At 34.3% G+C, this 15,702-nt stretch overlaps 1 pseudogene; it reads right to left on the reverse strand.

The window, feature by feature from the left end:
- Nucleotides 1-6,312: 6,312 nt before the first annotated feature.
- On the reverse strand, nucleotides 6,313-7,238 carry LOC125112953 (olfactory receptor 4A47-like; annotated as a pseudogene).
- Between the last annotated feature and the right edge of the window lie 8,464 nt (nucleotides 7,239-15,702).

Raw genomic sequence — 15,702 nt, forward strand, 5'->3', positions numbered from 1 at the left:
TGCTCAGGAAAAAAAAAAAAAAAACTTAACCATGTTTTTCACCCCACATTTTTCTCTTAATAATTAATGATATATCTATCACATCCCCTTGTCTTCACTTTCAAAACACCTTACAAATTTGATCATCCTGATAGTCTTGCATTTTCCTCCTGGTATAGGGCAATAGCTTCCTGCCATGTCTCTTCACTTCTATCCTGGTCTCCAACATTGTGTTCTCCTTTAAATCATGTTTTTGATTTAACACTACATTTCTTAAATTTCCTACAGTGGATTCCAACCACACACTCAAAATTTAATACATCACTTTTAATTTACAATAACAAGAACTCTAATCCCTATTTCATACTTAAAGAAACTTACCGCACAGGACATCTCATTAATTTTCCCAAGGTCATACGTTTTTAAGTGGTAAAACCAAAATTGAATCTACATTTGATTTATTTTAAAGTAATTTACTTTCTTACCACACATCTGAAGCATGATTTCCATGATTTATTCTTAGTCTTAGCTGTGGAGGTGTGTTCACAATCTGAAGAATGAGTTTTTAACTCACTCATATGGATATGGAATTATTTTATCCAGTTTGACAACAGAGGGCAAAAGACTGCTTTATGACCTGAGGAAATAGTTTAATTCACTTGTATGTCTACTCATTTTCTCCATGGATTTTCTGATTACTCAGAAGATTGTTTTTACTGTCACTATATCTTATTTAAAAGAAATGTCACGGTGCACACACAAAAAGACAGACAAAAATTACCATTTTAAAGGATTATTTATCAAAAAGACCAGTAAATCATGATTACATAGGAAGACAGTGAGACAGAGTATTAACTCAGGTATTTAGTGTAGGAGCATGGACTCCTATAAATTCTTTTGATATGGATATTGATTAGCCTTTGTGGCTTAAGGGCTCCAGGGAGTAACACCTCCAGAGGCCTTGTTTTATTATAGGAAATGAGAATTCCCCATAGTCTTTGTTTAATATAGGAAATGCATAATTCTAGCCCACTCCTCAACTGATAAAAAGGGAATGAGAGGAAAGGTGACTTAATCTAAGGAAAGAAAAGGACAAAGAAACCATAAAACTTTGGGGACATTTCCAACCCTAAAAGCCCTATCAGACAAGGACTAATATAGGTAGTTGAACAAGGCCAATGGAAGAAAACCACATCATTCTTGTAGCCCCCTATCTTTAAGCAATAAAAACTCCTAAAGTAAAATAGAGAAAGGGGGCTCTTCTCCACTCCTCCCAGCTGTCCTAGAGCTATTTTCTTTTCTTTAAAGACTTGCTTTCTGCCTGTGTGTTCACAGAGTTCATTCTTTGACTGCCATGAACAAGAACCTGGATTCTGGTATCATCTTTATGGTATTAATAGCAAACAGCTATTTCCCAAGAAAATGTGTCTCTAGTACCTTACTATCTTAATAACTTCAAAATAGAAAAATACCTTTCAATTGTTTAGTCCTTCTCATTCTATCATGTTGATGGAACCAGCATAGTTGACTAGATATTTTGAGAGAAATTCTTGTGGTTTTCTTTTCTCCATGCTATACTTTAAACCTAACTAAGGACCTCCTGAAGGTTCTATACCAGTTCTTAAAAGAATATCATTTTTTCCTGATATTGGCAAAGATCACTGGACTTTTTTTATCCCTTCTGAGCATATTTATCATTGAGTCTAATATTGGAATGTTTGTAAGACTGAGTCATTCTTAATTAAATTAACTGGGATTTACCAGAAAATGTTAAAAGTATGCATACATGTAATAATATCCCAACTAGGTTAAATCACATAACTAGGGTGGGAAATATGTAATGCAGAGAAAAACATTGTTTTAGAACCATGATGAGACCATTGTCAGTAAAGGATGAAATACCAGCCCAGTCACTTTGTTCCAGGTAGGTAAATTATTCAGACATTTCCCAACCTGCCACAGCAAGTGTTTCTTTCCTTTTATTTGATACTGTATTTATTCTGCCTTCACATTTGGTTAGATATACAAAATTTTATCAACACTGTAGAAGTAATAACTAATAGTTTAAACTATTAAATTATTATTTTTAAATTTTAAGTACATGTTCAATGGCAGAAACACTGTTATGAGTTAGAACACAGCAATTAATAAATGGGAGGATGGGTGGGGGAAGGGAAGGGGAGCATATAAAAGTTCCATTCTGTGTGAATCTCATATTCTTATAGTAAAACAGTAAAGGAAAAATTTTAATTTGGTATGTATAGATTATTCACTCTTTATAAGATAGCAGATTTCTGTTACAGGAATTGGAGGAAGAATCCTACTCTGAATAATGTAATCAGAGAAGGCCTTTCTTAAAATGTGGTGATTAGGCTGAGATACAAAAGATAGGAAATGACTACTCTTAAAACACTGTTACAGACAGTAAAATGAAGTAAAATTAAATTAATTAAATAAAATTATTTCACTTTAGAGATGATATGATCTATATGAGTAAATTATAATAATTCAAAGGAATTTCTTTTCGTAATGTATTAACAGAAAAAGTTGTAAGAGTGTGCACTCTTGTCTTGTTCCTGATTTTTAATATGAAAGATTTCAGCATTTCATTATGGAGATAAATGTGAGCTATGGAACCATTATCTATGACCTTTATTATATTCAGGTAATTCCTTCTGTACCCAATTTTTGGAGAGATTTTTATCATTAAAGAATGATGAATTTCTATGCCTCCAATGGACAACACAAAGAGGAAATTAAGAAAAAAATTTCCATTTATAACAGCACCAAAAACAATAATTATCATGACATTGTAAATTAACTACAGTAATAAAAAATTTAAAAAAATAAAATAATTAAGAGTAAACTAAAGCAAGAGGCAATAGTCTTCTTCAGGGGAAAGTACAACACATTGCTGAAAGACATTACAGAAAAATACCTAAATAAAAAGAACTTCATGAGCTGGAACACATTTTTTAATTTTATTTTTAAAATTTATTTAATTATTTTTGTAGAGTCATAGCTGCAGTATATGGGAGTCCCCATGTTAGGGGTCAAATTGGAGCTGCAACTGCCAGCCTACACCAGAGCCACAGCAGCACAATTCCCAAGCCATATTTGCTACTTACACCACAACTTATGCCTGATCCTTAAACAACTGAGAGGGGCCAGGGAAACAACTGGCATTCTGATGCAGGTTTATAACCCACTGAGAAAATATGGAAACTACCTTGGATACTTAATATTATTAAGATGCCAACACTAGCTAAAATGATCTACATATTCAATCAAATCCTATCAAAATTCAAAAAAGTGTGTTTTTTTTTTTTTTTGCAGAAATAGAAACATCCATCTTAAAATTCTTATTAAATCTCAAGGGAACTCAAATGCACAAATCAATCTCAAAAAAATAACAAATTTGGGGTTTCCAATTCCTGAAACGAAAACATACTATAAAACTGTAGGAAACTCAGCAGTATGGTTTTGGCCTAGAGGCAGACATATAGAAAAGAGTGATCAAGAGTGCAGAGTAGGAAGACCCTGAGCTCACTTCCTCCCATGGGGAAACCAAAATTACAACCACATACATGGCAATTACTGATAATAATGACCAAATATGGGCAAAAAAGTTCAACACAACTTATGACACTACTATTAAAAACTACAACACAAATATAAAGAAGGAACTACAACAAAACAGGGAGCAGGAGACAATAGAGCCAAGACTCCTACTCCCAAGTGCTGGACACACAAACAGGAAGATAATAACAATTACAAGGATTCTCTGCAAAATGGGAGTGATCTGAGCCCCACTGGGAGATACCTAGCCAAGGAATCCCTCACCAGGAAGATGAGGATCCAGAATAATTTGCCTTTGAAGGAGCCAGAAGATGGCTGTGGGAAGTGGGCAGAAGCAGTCATTTGAAAAGGGCTTGGGTCAGACTCACATGCTAATATTGCAGAGCCTCCCAGAGAGGCAGAGAGCAATTGAGACTCACTCTGGACTTGTTGATGCAGGTAGCAGCCCTTTGGGGGAGTTATCCTAGGATGACACTAGTGCTGGCAAGCTCCATTTCGGAACACTCCTTCCAGCTTTGTAGTGATAGGACCCAGCCCTACCCACCAGCCTGTGTATACCATCCACAGGAAACCCTAGACAAGGCAGTCATTTGGGCAGGAACACAACCCCACCTAATAGCAGACTGGCTACTGGAGTAAGTACTCAGGCCCGAGCTTCACATGACCATCTATATCCACACTGAGTGGGCACAAGATCCAGGATCGTTTGTCCCTTGCCTCACCTATGCACAGGCCACCATTACAGTCTAGGACCTGCTGGCCATGTCATCAGAGACCTACCTAGTGTGTGGATAAGAATGTGCAGTTCTCAAAACATACAAATTCTTTCACAAACAAACCTTATGCAAAATACCAAATTGATGCAGTTTTTACCATATTAGCCTATTGAAATTTAATTTTGAACCATGAATATGAAAAAAATAGTAATAGATCTCATAATGAATAATAATGGAGTCCTAGGTTTATGAGATCTCAAGGTATATTTTAAATCAAATGTAATTATACCCTTTGTTAAATAGCACATGAATAAAGAGATACATGTAAGGTGACAAAGGCATAAAATGGCTCCAAACATATGCCATATATTAAAACATAAAGTTGGTATAGCAAAGCAATGGGGAAAAATAACCATGCATCTATAAAATATCAATCTAGAAAAATAGCTAACATGTAATCCATTCTTGACTTGATGCCTTGCATCAACGTGAACTGTAGATGGATGATTTACAGTTTTTAAATATAAAATGTAAAGAAATGAAAAGACATTAAAATTAAATGTTGAGAACTTGGGTAATAATAAATTGATAATGTTGAGACAGGGAAATTCTAAGTGATATGCTAAAGCCATAAAATATTTATCAATTTAATTACATATAGGTAAAAATATTCTTCAGGGCCCAAAAATATTATGCACAGTAAAAAAATAAGAAAAAACAAATCATAAGATAGAAAAATAATTGCATGTATGAGGTAAATTAGATAATTTATTCATGATATAATTAAATAATAAAAATCAGTATGGAAAATTACCAGTGATCAAATATAATACATAAAATCATTAATAGCCAATTCATTAAAAAGGAACACAAATCACTTTAAAGAGTTAAATATATGCCAAAATTCAACTGCATTTATTTATTTGTAATTAAAATATACAATTGAAATAATTTCTTTAATCAAAATTTCATATATTATGCAGGTTCATTAAGCATGTGTTGTTCAGAATGTGGTCACAAAATTATTTTCTAGCCTGAAGGAAGTAGTCAGTTTGGTCATAGCCATGAATGGTATTTTAGCAATGCTATGAACATGGGCAATGACAATACTTATACCAATTGACTAAACAATTCCACTTCTAGGTACTCAAACTTAGAAAATTTCAAAAAGATTTACTTGCAGAATTTTTTTCTCATAGAAAATGACTGAGGACAACATGAAGATGACTGGATACACCAATTTTAATATGTCTTTGTAGAAGAGCTAAACAGATGATAGGACAGAAAAAGTTAGATCTATGTAGACCAGCATGTAAAGATTTTCAGGAGGCTGAAGAGTAAAATGCAAAAAATAGACAGGGTCATAAAGGCAAACACATATATGCAAGTGTACTTATTTTTGCAAAAATGATTACTTGAAGAATTTTAGCAACAGACTAGAGTGACTGACTCTGAAATAAGTGGGAGACTCTGGTAGGGGATAGGTAAGAGGTTTATTTTACAATATTGCATTTTGCATAAATTCAATTTTAACTGCCCTATTACCCATTATGCTTTCAACACATTATTTAAAAAATTAAATATAATAGCCACAATATAAAATCTAATGCAAATGGAACTGAACAAAAATTATTACGTGTATAATATTAAATATTTTAAAAATTATGATAGAGTGAAAGAAGCTAAAATAATAGAATATGCCTAAAATAAAACAGAATTAGAAAGTATTAAAAGGAAATAAGTAATTAAGCAAAAATGAGTGTGACTGTACAAAAATTTAATAAATTATATATTATTTATTGACTTCCTGTTTTAAATGAATTTCATTTTTCTAGATGCAGTGATAAACAAAACACTATAAACTTTAAAAATGGAAACCATTAGTAGCATAAACCCATAGCTATTTTTTTAGGTTATAATCATCACAAATCCTGTAGTGAAAAGAAAAGTTTGCATCAAAGTTGTGAAAATTTTTACATTCTAAGAAGACCGACCCTGTTTCTAAATTATTCTGTTTTTATTTGTATAGTGCACTTATTTACCACTTAATATAATGTGATTTTCTCCAGAGCTTCTTCATAGCATTAGTCAACTCAGAATTTCTTAGACTGTAAATTAATGGGTTCAGCATGGGGGATATGACTGTATAAAATATGCTCAATGATTTGTCAATGGGGAAGGTCTTAGCAGGTCTTGCATTTATGAAAATACAGGGAACAAAGAAGCAGACAACCACAGTGATGTGGGAACCACAGGTCTGGATGGCTTTCTGTCTCCCTGCCTGACTCAGGTTCTTTAGAGAGTGCAAGATGACTCCATAGGAGATGAGTAAGAGCAGAAACAAAATAATGCACATCAATCCTCCATTAGCCACCACTAAGATGCCAGTGACATAGGTATCAGTGCAGACAAGTTTCAATAAGGGGAACATGTCACAAATAAAGTGATCAATGACATTGGGGCCACAGAATGGGAGCCCATAAATAGTGCTCAGTTGAATAATTGAATGCAGAAAACCTCCAATACAGGACAGCACAAGTAGCACAACACATACTCTTTGCCTCATGATAACCAAATAATGCAAGGGCTTGCAGATGGCCACATAGCGGTCATAGGCCATCACCAACAGAAGGGAGATCTCTGACCCAGCAAAAAAGTGCTCAGTAAAGAGCTGGGTCATGCAAGATTCAAAGGATATGGTATTGTCCCTGAATAACAAGTCTAAAATCAATCTAGGGGTAATAGATGAAGAGTAAATTAGATCAATAAATGATAAGCTAGCAAGAAAAAAGTACATAGGTGAGTTCAGGGTCTTACTGACAGTTATAGTCACAATAATCAGCAGGTTGCCCACCACAGTCAAAATATAAAAGAGCAAGAATATAAAAAAAGGACTTTTTGCTCCTTTGGATTCTGCGTGAGGCCCAGGAGGATAAAGAAAGTCACATTGTTCCTTGGTTCCATCTAGTCTGTACGGAAGCTCACTTCACCTATTAGAAGAAGTTTACCTACAAAACAGTGGAACGAATTTTTTAATATGTTTTAAGTTTCACCTTTTACTTATTCATTCAATTATAAGAATATGCATGAAATATCTTCTAATGTCAATATGTCATAGACATTGTGATTACCAAGATGAATAAGCATAGTACCCTGTTCTCAGTGATATGATACAAGACAAGGGATCAGACAATTCCAGGCCCATGTAGTAAGTGTGGCTGTGAGAATATTCATGCGATACTAGATTCACAGTGTAGTAACATATCAATCAAAATGGAATCAAAGAAAATGTTCCAAGGAAGCTTTTTTGTGGAGTTTTAAAGGAAAAGTGATAATCAAGAGAGATGAGAAGGTAATTCCATGAAAAGTTGCACCATGTATAAAGTCAAAAAGTGTAATAATGAAGACACATATGAGCAAATTCCATATTCAGTGTGAGTGCATGAAACTATGAATAGAACATTACTGTTGTGGATTGTCTGAAACCACAATGAGACTTCTTTCCTAGGGTCTTGTATTGGATATACCTCCCTTTCCCAAACAATACATGCTGAAGCACTTTCACTTTCTACCTCAGCCCCTGTCTTTCCATTTATTTTCATTCTTACCGAGGCAACATTTCCAACTCAATATCAATTTAGTATATATAAAAACAAAATTTAAATTTTCCACAATAAAAAGGGAGTTCCACATCTCAGTCAGACAAAAAGGAAAGAAAATCACAAATTTTTCTTCACTCCTAATTGTTCTCACATTAGTTATTGATGTCTTTATGGCAACCTCTTGCCTTTTATTTATTTATTTATTTATGTATTTGTTTATTTTATTACTGAATGAATTTATTACATTTATAGTTATACAATCATCATCACAATCCAATTTTATACTTTCAATATATATCCCAAATTTGACCACCCCCCTGGTCCTACATTTCCATCCTGGCCCAAGGCAATAGCCTCCTGCCATGTCTCTCTACTTTTATTCTGGGCTCCAACAATGTGCCCTCCTGAAGCAGCCCAGACGATTTTCAGAATGTTTTACATTCTCTGATTTATCACTAGACTTCTCAAAATTCCTACAGCAGATTCCAACTATACACACATGATTTAATATATGACCTTGATATTTACACTAACAAGAAATTAAATCCCCATTTCATAGTTGAAGAAAATTAATGCACAGAATATCTCAATTTTCCAAAGTCACACTTTTTTATGTGGTAAAAGTAGAATTAAATCTAAATTCTATTTATTTAAAGTAGTTTAATTTCTTGCAAGGTTAAGTCACACAACTCTGTAGCATTATTCCCATTATCAATCTTACCTGTGGAAGCTTAATCATAATCTGAAGTATGAGTTTTTAACCCACTCACAGGAGTGTGGAATTATTCTTTCATTCAGTTTGACCACATAAGGGAAAGGTCTGTACTATTACATGAGGAAATAGTTTATTTTATTTGCATATCTGCTCATTTTCTCCACTGATTTTTCTGATTACTCAGAAGATTGTTTTTACTTGCACCATATCTTCTTTAAAAGAAATTTCATGGTGCACACAAAAAGAGAGGCAAAAAATACTATGTTATAGGATAATTTAACAAAAGACATGCAAGTCCTATGTTTGTACAGAAAGATCGTAACCCATCATTTCCCAAGGAAATGTGTTTCTAGTACCTTATTGTCCTACTAACTTCAAAATAGAAAAATTCCTTTCAACAGTGCAGTCTTTCTCATTCTACCTTGTTGGTAGGTCCAGCATAGTTGACTTGAGATATTGAAATAAATTCTTATGCTTTTATTTTCCTCATGCTATATGTTAAACCTAACAAAGGACATCCTGAAAGTTTTATACCAGTTCTGAAAAGGATATCATCTTTTTTTCCTGACATTGGCAAAGATCACTGAACATTTTATTCCTTGAAACCATATTTATCATTGAGTCTTATATTTGGAATATGTCCAAGATGCATGATTAATTAAATTCACTGGGACTTTCTAGAAAAATTCAAATGTACACATGTTAAAACACTACTCAGATATATCACATAATTAGGATGAGAAAGAGGTAACATGGAGAAAAAAATTGCTTTAGAACCATGATGAGATCATTGTCAGTCAAGAATAAACTATCAGCTCAGTCATTTGGTTCCAGTTATATTAAATAACCAGAGATTCCAAACTTGCCACAACGAGTGTTTTTCCTTTTATTTGATACTAAGTTTATTCTACCTTCAAGTTTGTTTAGATATACAAAAATTTTATCACCAATTTAGATGTAATAACTAATTTTTTATCTATTAATTATGATTTTTTAAAACTTAAGGTACATATTCAATGGCAGAAACTGTGTTTTGAGTGAGATAACAACAATAAATAAAATGGAGGTTGGTGTGGAATCATGTAAAAGTTCCTTCCTGAGTGGATCTCATATTCTTATAACAAAGTGAAACAGTAAGTCAAAATATTAATAAGGTAAGTATAGAATTATTCACTGTTTATAATATAACAAATAGAGTAATGTTACAGATATTAGAGGGAGAATCCTACTACGGATAATTTTTTTTTAAGGCCTTTTTGAAATATGATTAGGCTGAGATCCAAAGGATAGGAAATGGGGAGTTCCTGTCATAGTTCAGAAGTAAGTAACCTGACTAGCATCCATGAAGGTGGGGGTTTGATCCCTAGCCTTACTCACTGGGTTAAGGCCTTGGCATTGCCATGATCTGGGGTGTGAGTCACAGAAGCAGCTCAGGATCCTGAGTTACTGTGGCTGTGCTGTAGGCCAGAAGCTGTAGCTCAGATCCAACACTTATCCTGGGAACTTTCATATGCCAAGGGTGCACCCCTAAAAAGACACACACACACACACACACAACCACTTGAAGCACTCTTACAGAGAGTAAAATAGAGTAAAACTTATTTAAATAAAATCATCTCACTTTAGAGATAAGTATATTTATACTAGTAAATTAGTAAAATATACGTATAGTAGTAAATCCTAAAAATTTAGGAGTTCCCACCATGGCCCAATGGAAAATTAATCTGACAATTACCAGTGAGAATGCAGGTTCGATCCTTGGCCTTGTTCAGTGGGTTAAGTGAGCTATGGTGTGAGTCTCATATGTGGCTTGGATCTGGTGTTGCTGTGGCTGTGGTGTAGACCAGCAGCTACATATCTGATTCAACCCCTAGCCTGGGAACTTCCACATGCAAATAAAGACAAAAAAAAAAATAAAATCAGAGAAATTATTTTAGTAATGTGTTTACAAAAAAGTAGTGAGAATTCCTGATTTTTAGCATGAAAGATTTCAGCACTTCTATATTGAATCCAATCTGAGCTGTGAAACTATCATATAAGGTCTTTATAATGTTCAGGTGCATTCCTTCTATATAGTCTTTTGGACATTATTTTATGATTAAAGAATAAAAAAATTCTATAACATAAATAAAAAATTCAAAGAGGAAATTAAGAAAAAATCCATTTATAATAGTATCAAATAAAATAGAGAATTCCTGTTGTGGCTCAGTGGTAACAAATCCAACTAGTACCTATGAGGATGTGGGTTCAATCAATCCCTGGCCTTGCTCAGTAGGTTAAGGATCCAGCCTTGATGTGGGCTGTGCTCCAGATCATAGATATGGCTTGTATCACGTGTTGCTGTGGCTGTGGCATAAGTTGGCAGCTACAGTTTTGATTAGACCCATAGCCTTGGACCTTCCATATGCCATTGTTTGGGCCCTAAAAGACAAAAAATAATAATTAATTTAAAAGAATGAATTATCACACCATTGTAAATCAACTATACTTTAATTAAAATTTTTAAGGAATAAAATATTTAAGGATAAATATAGGCAAGAGGCAAAATCCTCTACAACCGAACCTAAAAGATATCACTGATAGATGTTACAGAAACATACATAAAAAGACATTCATGAGCTGATATAATTAATACTATTAAGATGTCAACACTAGCTAAGATGATCTATGTATTCAACCAATCCCTATTGAAATCACAAAATGCTTTTTGTGCAGAAATAGAAATATCCATCCTAAAATTCATATGAAATCTCAAGGGAACTCAAACAGCCAAGTGGTCTTTAAAAAGAACAAATTCTAGGGTTTCTTGTTCCTGATTCTAAAACATACTTCATAACTATGGGAATAATCTCAACAGTATGGTTTAGATATAAAGGCAGACATATAAGAAGCAGTGGTCAACATGGCAGAGTAGGAAGACCCTAGCTCACTTCCTCACATAGGAACACCAAAATACAGAGCAGCTACTGAGGAGTATGACCTGAAGACTAGTAAAAATTTTCCCCACAACAAAAGTATAAAGAAGGAAATAGGTAGGAGGAGACAGAGTATAGAAAAATGCCAAACTCCCAAGTGGGTGACCCACCAAAAAAAAAAAAAAAAGGATAAGTAAAATTGCAGAGATTCTCTACAAAATGGGAGGGGTCTGAGCCCCACATTGAGATCCCTAGCCAAGGAATCCTTGCACCAGGAACATGAGGACTCAGAAAATTTTGCATTGAAGGCCAGTGGGGTGACTTCTGGAAGAGCCAGAAGATGGCTATGGGAAGAGGGCTGAAGCAGTCATTTGAAAAGGGCTTGGGTCAGACTCACATGCTAATATTACAGAGCCTCCCAGAGAAGCAGAGAACAATTTAGACTCACTCTGGGGGTGTAGATGCATGCAGAAGCCCTCTGTGGAACTATATTAGGATGACACTGGTGCTGGCAAGCTTCATTTTGGAACCCCCCTTCAACTTTTGTAATAAGACCCAGCCCTGCCCACCAGCCAGTGTGCACCCTCCCTAGGAAACCCTAGTCCAGGCAGCTATCTTGGCACCATATCTGGGGTCCCTTGGTCCCTGGCCCCACCTATGTATGGGCAGACCAAGACAATACTCTGGACCTACTGGCCTTGCTAGTAGAGATTTACCCAGTTTTTGGATAAGAATTTGCGTTTCTCTAAACATACAAATTCTTTCTCAGTAAAATATTCAAATACTCACTGGATCCATCCATGTCACTGCAAATTGCATTATTTTGTTCTTTTTATGACTGAGTTCTATTCCATTGTGTATATATATGACATGTTCTTAATCCATTCCTCTGTTGATGGACATTTAGATTGTTTCCATGTCTTGGATATTGTGAGTAGTGATGCAATGTATATCACAGGGAACAATATCTATCCACTTGTAATAGAACATGATGAAAGATAATGTGAGAAAAATAATATATGTGTATATATGTATGATGGGGTCACTTTGCTTATAGTAGAAATTGACACAACATTGTAAATCAACTACAATGGAAAGAATTAAAATCTAAAAAAATAAAAACACAAAATACTCACTACTTGCAGTTTTTATCAATACTAGCTTATTGAAATTTAATTTTAAAACATACATATGCAAGAATAGTAATAGTCCTGATAAGGAATAGTAATGAAATTGCCCTAGGCTTATGAGATATCAAAGTTTATTTTAAATCAAATGAAATGCTATCTTGTGTTAAATGTCACATGAGTAAAGAGATCCATGGAAGATGATACAGGCCTGAAATGGCTCCAAACATATGCCATACATTAGAACACAAAGTTGGGGTATCAAAGCCATGAGGAAAAATAATCATGCAATTATAAAATGGCAATCTAGAAAAATAATGAAAGTGTAATCCATACTTTCTCCTTGATCAAAATGAAGTGTAGTTGCTTTAAAGTTTTTTAAGTATAAAATATAAAGAAACAAAAAACATTAAAGTTAAATGTTGAAAACATGTGGAAGAATATTTTGGTAACATTGAAATGGGGAAACTCTAAGCAAGATGTCAAAGCCATAAAATATTTATTGATTTAATTATATAACTGTAAAAATAATTCTTCGTGGCCCAAAATATTAAGCACATTATAAAAAATAAGGAAAACAAATCACAATCTAGAAAACTAACAATTATACACACAAGGTCAATGAGATAATTCATTTATTAAATAATTAAATCATAAAAATCTGTATAGAAAAAGATCAATGATTAAATGTATAAATAAATTTTTAATAGATAATTCATGAAAAAGGAATACATATCATTTTAAACATGTAGGTAGATGGCAAAGTTCAACTATATTTTTTATTTGTAGTTAAAATAACATATGAAATATTTTTTTAATTAAAACTTCATAAATCATAAAAATTCATCAATCATGTGTTGTTCAGAATGTAGTCAAAAACTGTTTGGACTCTTCAGACGTAGGGGAAGTAGTAAGTTTGGCCAGGCTGATGAGTGGCAATTTGGCAATGCTATGAACATGGACAATTTCAATATGTACACCAATTGACTCAACAATTCCACTTCTAGCAACTCACACTGAGAAATTTTCCAGATTTCCTTGCAGAATTATTTCTCATAGAAATAGACTGAGGACAACATGAAGAAGATTTAATACATCAATTTTAATATATTTTTGTTGAAAAGTTAAGCAATATGAGAAAACAGAACGAGTTAGGTCTATATAGCCTGGCACATAAAGATGTTCAGGAGGCTGAGAAGTAAAATGCAAAAAATGAAGTCATAAAGGCAAATATCTCCATGAAAGTATACTTATTATTGAAAAGGTTATTACTTAAAAAAATTTGGAAGCAAACTAGAGTGACTGCCTCCAGAAGAAATGGGAGAGCCTGGTAGGAGATGGGTAGGATATTTATTCTACAATATTGCAGTTTGCATAAGTTCAATTATACTTTCAACATTTTATTTTAAAAACTAAATATTATAGTCAAAATATCATATCTAATGCAAGTAAAGTGAACAAAATATATAATCTACATAGTATTAAATATATTAACTGTTACAATAAAATGAATGAAGATAAAACATAAGAACATGCCTAAAATAAAATAAATTTAGAGGCGTTCCCATCGGCTCAGCAGTAACAAAACTGACTAGGTATCCATTAGGACTGGTGTTCAACCCCTGGCCTTGCTCAGTGTGTTAAGAATCCAGTGTTGCCTGAGCTGCCATGTAGGTCACAGATATTCCTCAGATCTCACATTGCTGTGGCTGCGGAATAGCCCAGCAGCTACAGCTCCAATTCAAACCATAGCCTGGGAGTTTCAATATACCATGGGTCTGGCCCTAAAAGACAAATAAAAAATAACAAACATGAGTTCCCATCATGGCTCAGTGGTTATTGAATCTGACTAGGAACCATGAGGTTGCAGGTTCAATCGCTGGCCTTGTTCAGTGGGTTAACGATCTGGCATTTCCATGAGGTGTCAGTAGGTTGCAGATGTGGCTCAGATCCTGTATTGCTGTGGCTCTGGCATAGGCTGGTGGCTACAGCTCTGATTGGACCCCTAGCCTGGGAAACTCTATATGCCTTGGGAGTGGCCCTAGAAAAGGCTAAAATACAAAAAAAAAAAAATCAGAAATAGAAAGTATTAAAAGGAAATCAGAATTGAGTAAAAATTAGTGATTAGTGTAACTCTGTAAAAATTTCATCAACTAATAAATTACATGTTATCTATTGACCTCCCTAATTTAAATGCATATCATTAAAAAAGGTGTAGTGAGGAGTTCCTGGTGAGGTACAAAGGGATCCACACATCTTGGGAGCACTGGACATAGGTTCAGTCCCTGGCCTAACACAGTGTATTATGGATCCAGCTTTCTGTCATGTGTATCTTAGGTGGGCAACAGTGTTTGTATCTGATCCCTGGCTCCAGAACTCCATATGTCACAGAGCAGCAAGAACAAAACAAAAAGGTGCAGTGATAAACCAGACATTATAAATTGTACATTATAACAGGGAAATTACTATTAGTAGCACAAACCTATAATTCTTTTTAAATTGTAATTATCACAAATATTTTAAAGAAAAGGAAGTCTTACCTCATATTTGTAAAGACTTTTACAGTCCAAGATTTACTGAATATCTAATTTACTATCTCATAATGGATAATGTACTTACTTACTACCTGATAGGATATGTTTTTCTACAGAGCTTCTTCATAGTGTGGAAAGTAACCTAATGTCTTTTTCTATCAAAGGAATCTTGGTAACTCCATTTTGTTCCAGTTTCAGCTGAAACGCCTTCCTGTGACCCCCCTCCTCTTTCCCTCTTCTCCCATCAACAATTTGTCTTGAATTAGCCAACAAAAAAATGTAGACCCTGACCTGACAAGTGGGAAGGGGACAGGTACATCACCTGCATTAGGGACAAATAGAGAGGGTCTTTTCTTCATTGTGTGCACTGAGTACCTGTGCTGTTCTGCAGAAGTAAAGAGACTTGTCAAGATCTTGTGTTCATGTGGTCTCATTTTCCAACGCTGACAATCCAAGCCATGTCCCCCCCCCAAAATTTGGGGGCTCATCTGGAATTTGGGGGCTCATCCAGGATTTGGCGTCTACTGAAGTGCAG

This window comes from Phacochoerus africanus, chromosome 12 (genome assembly GCF_016906955.1).
Source record: "Phacochoerus africanus isolate WHEZ1 chromosome 12, ROS_Pafr_v1, whole genome shotgun sequence".
Lineage (NCBI taxonomy): Eukaryota > Metazoa > Chordata > Mammalia > Artiodactyla > Suidae > Phacochoerus > Phacochoerus africanus.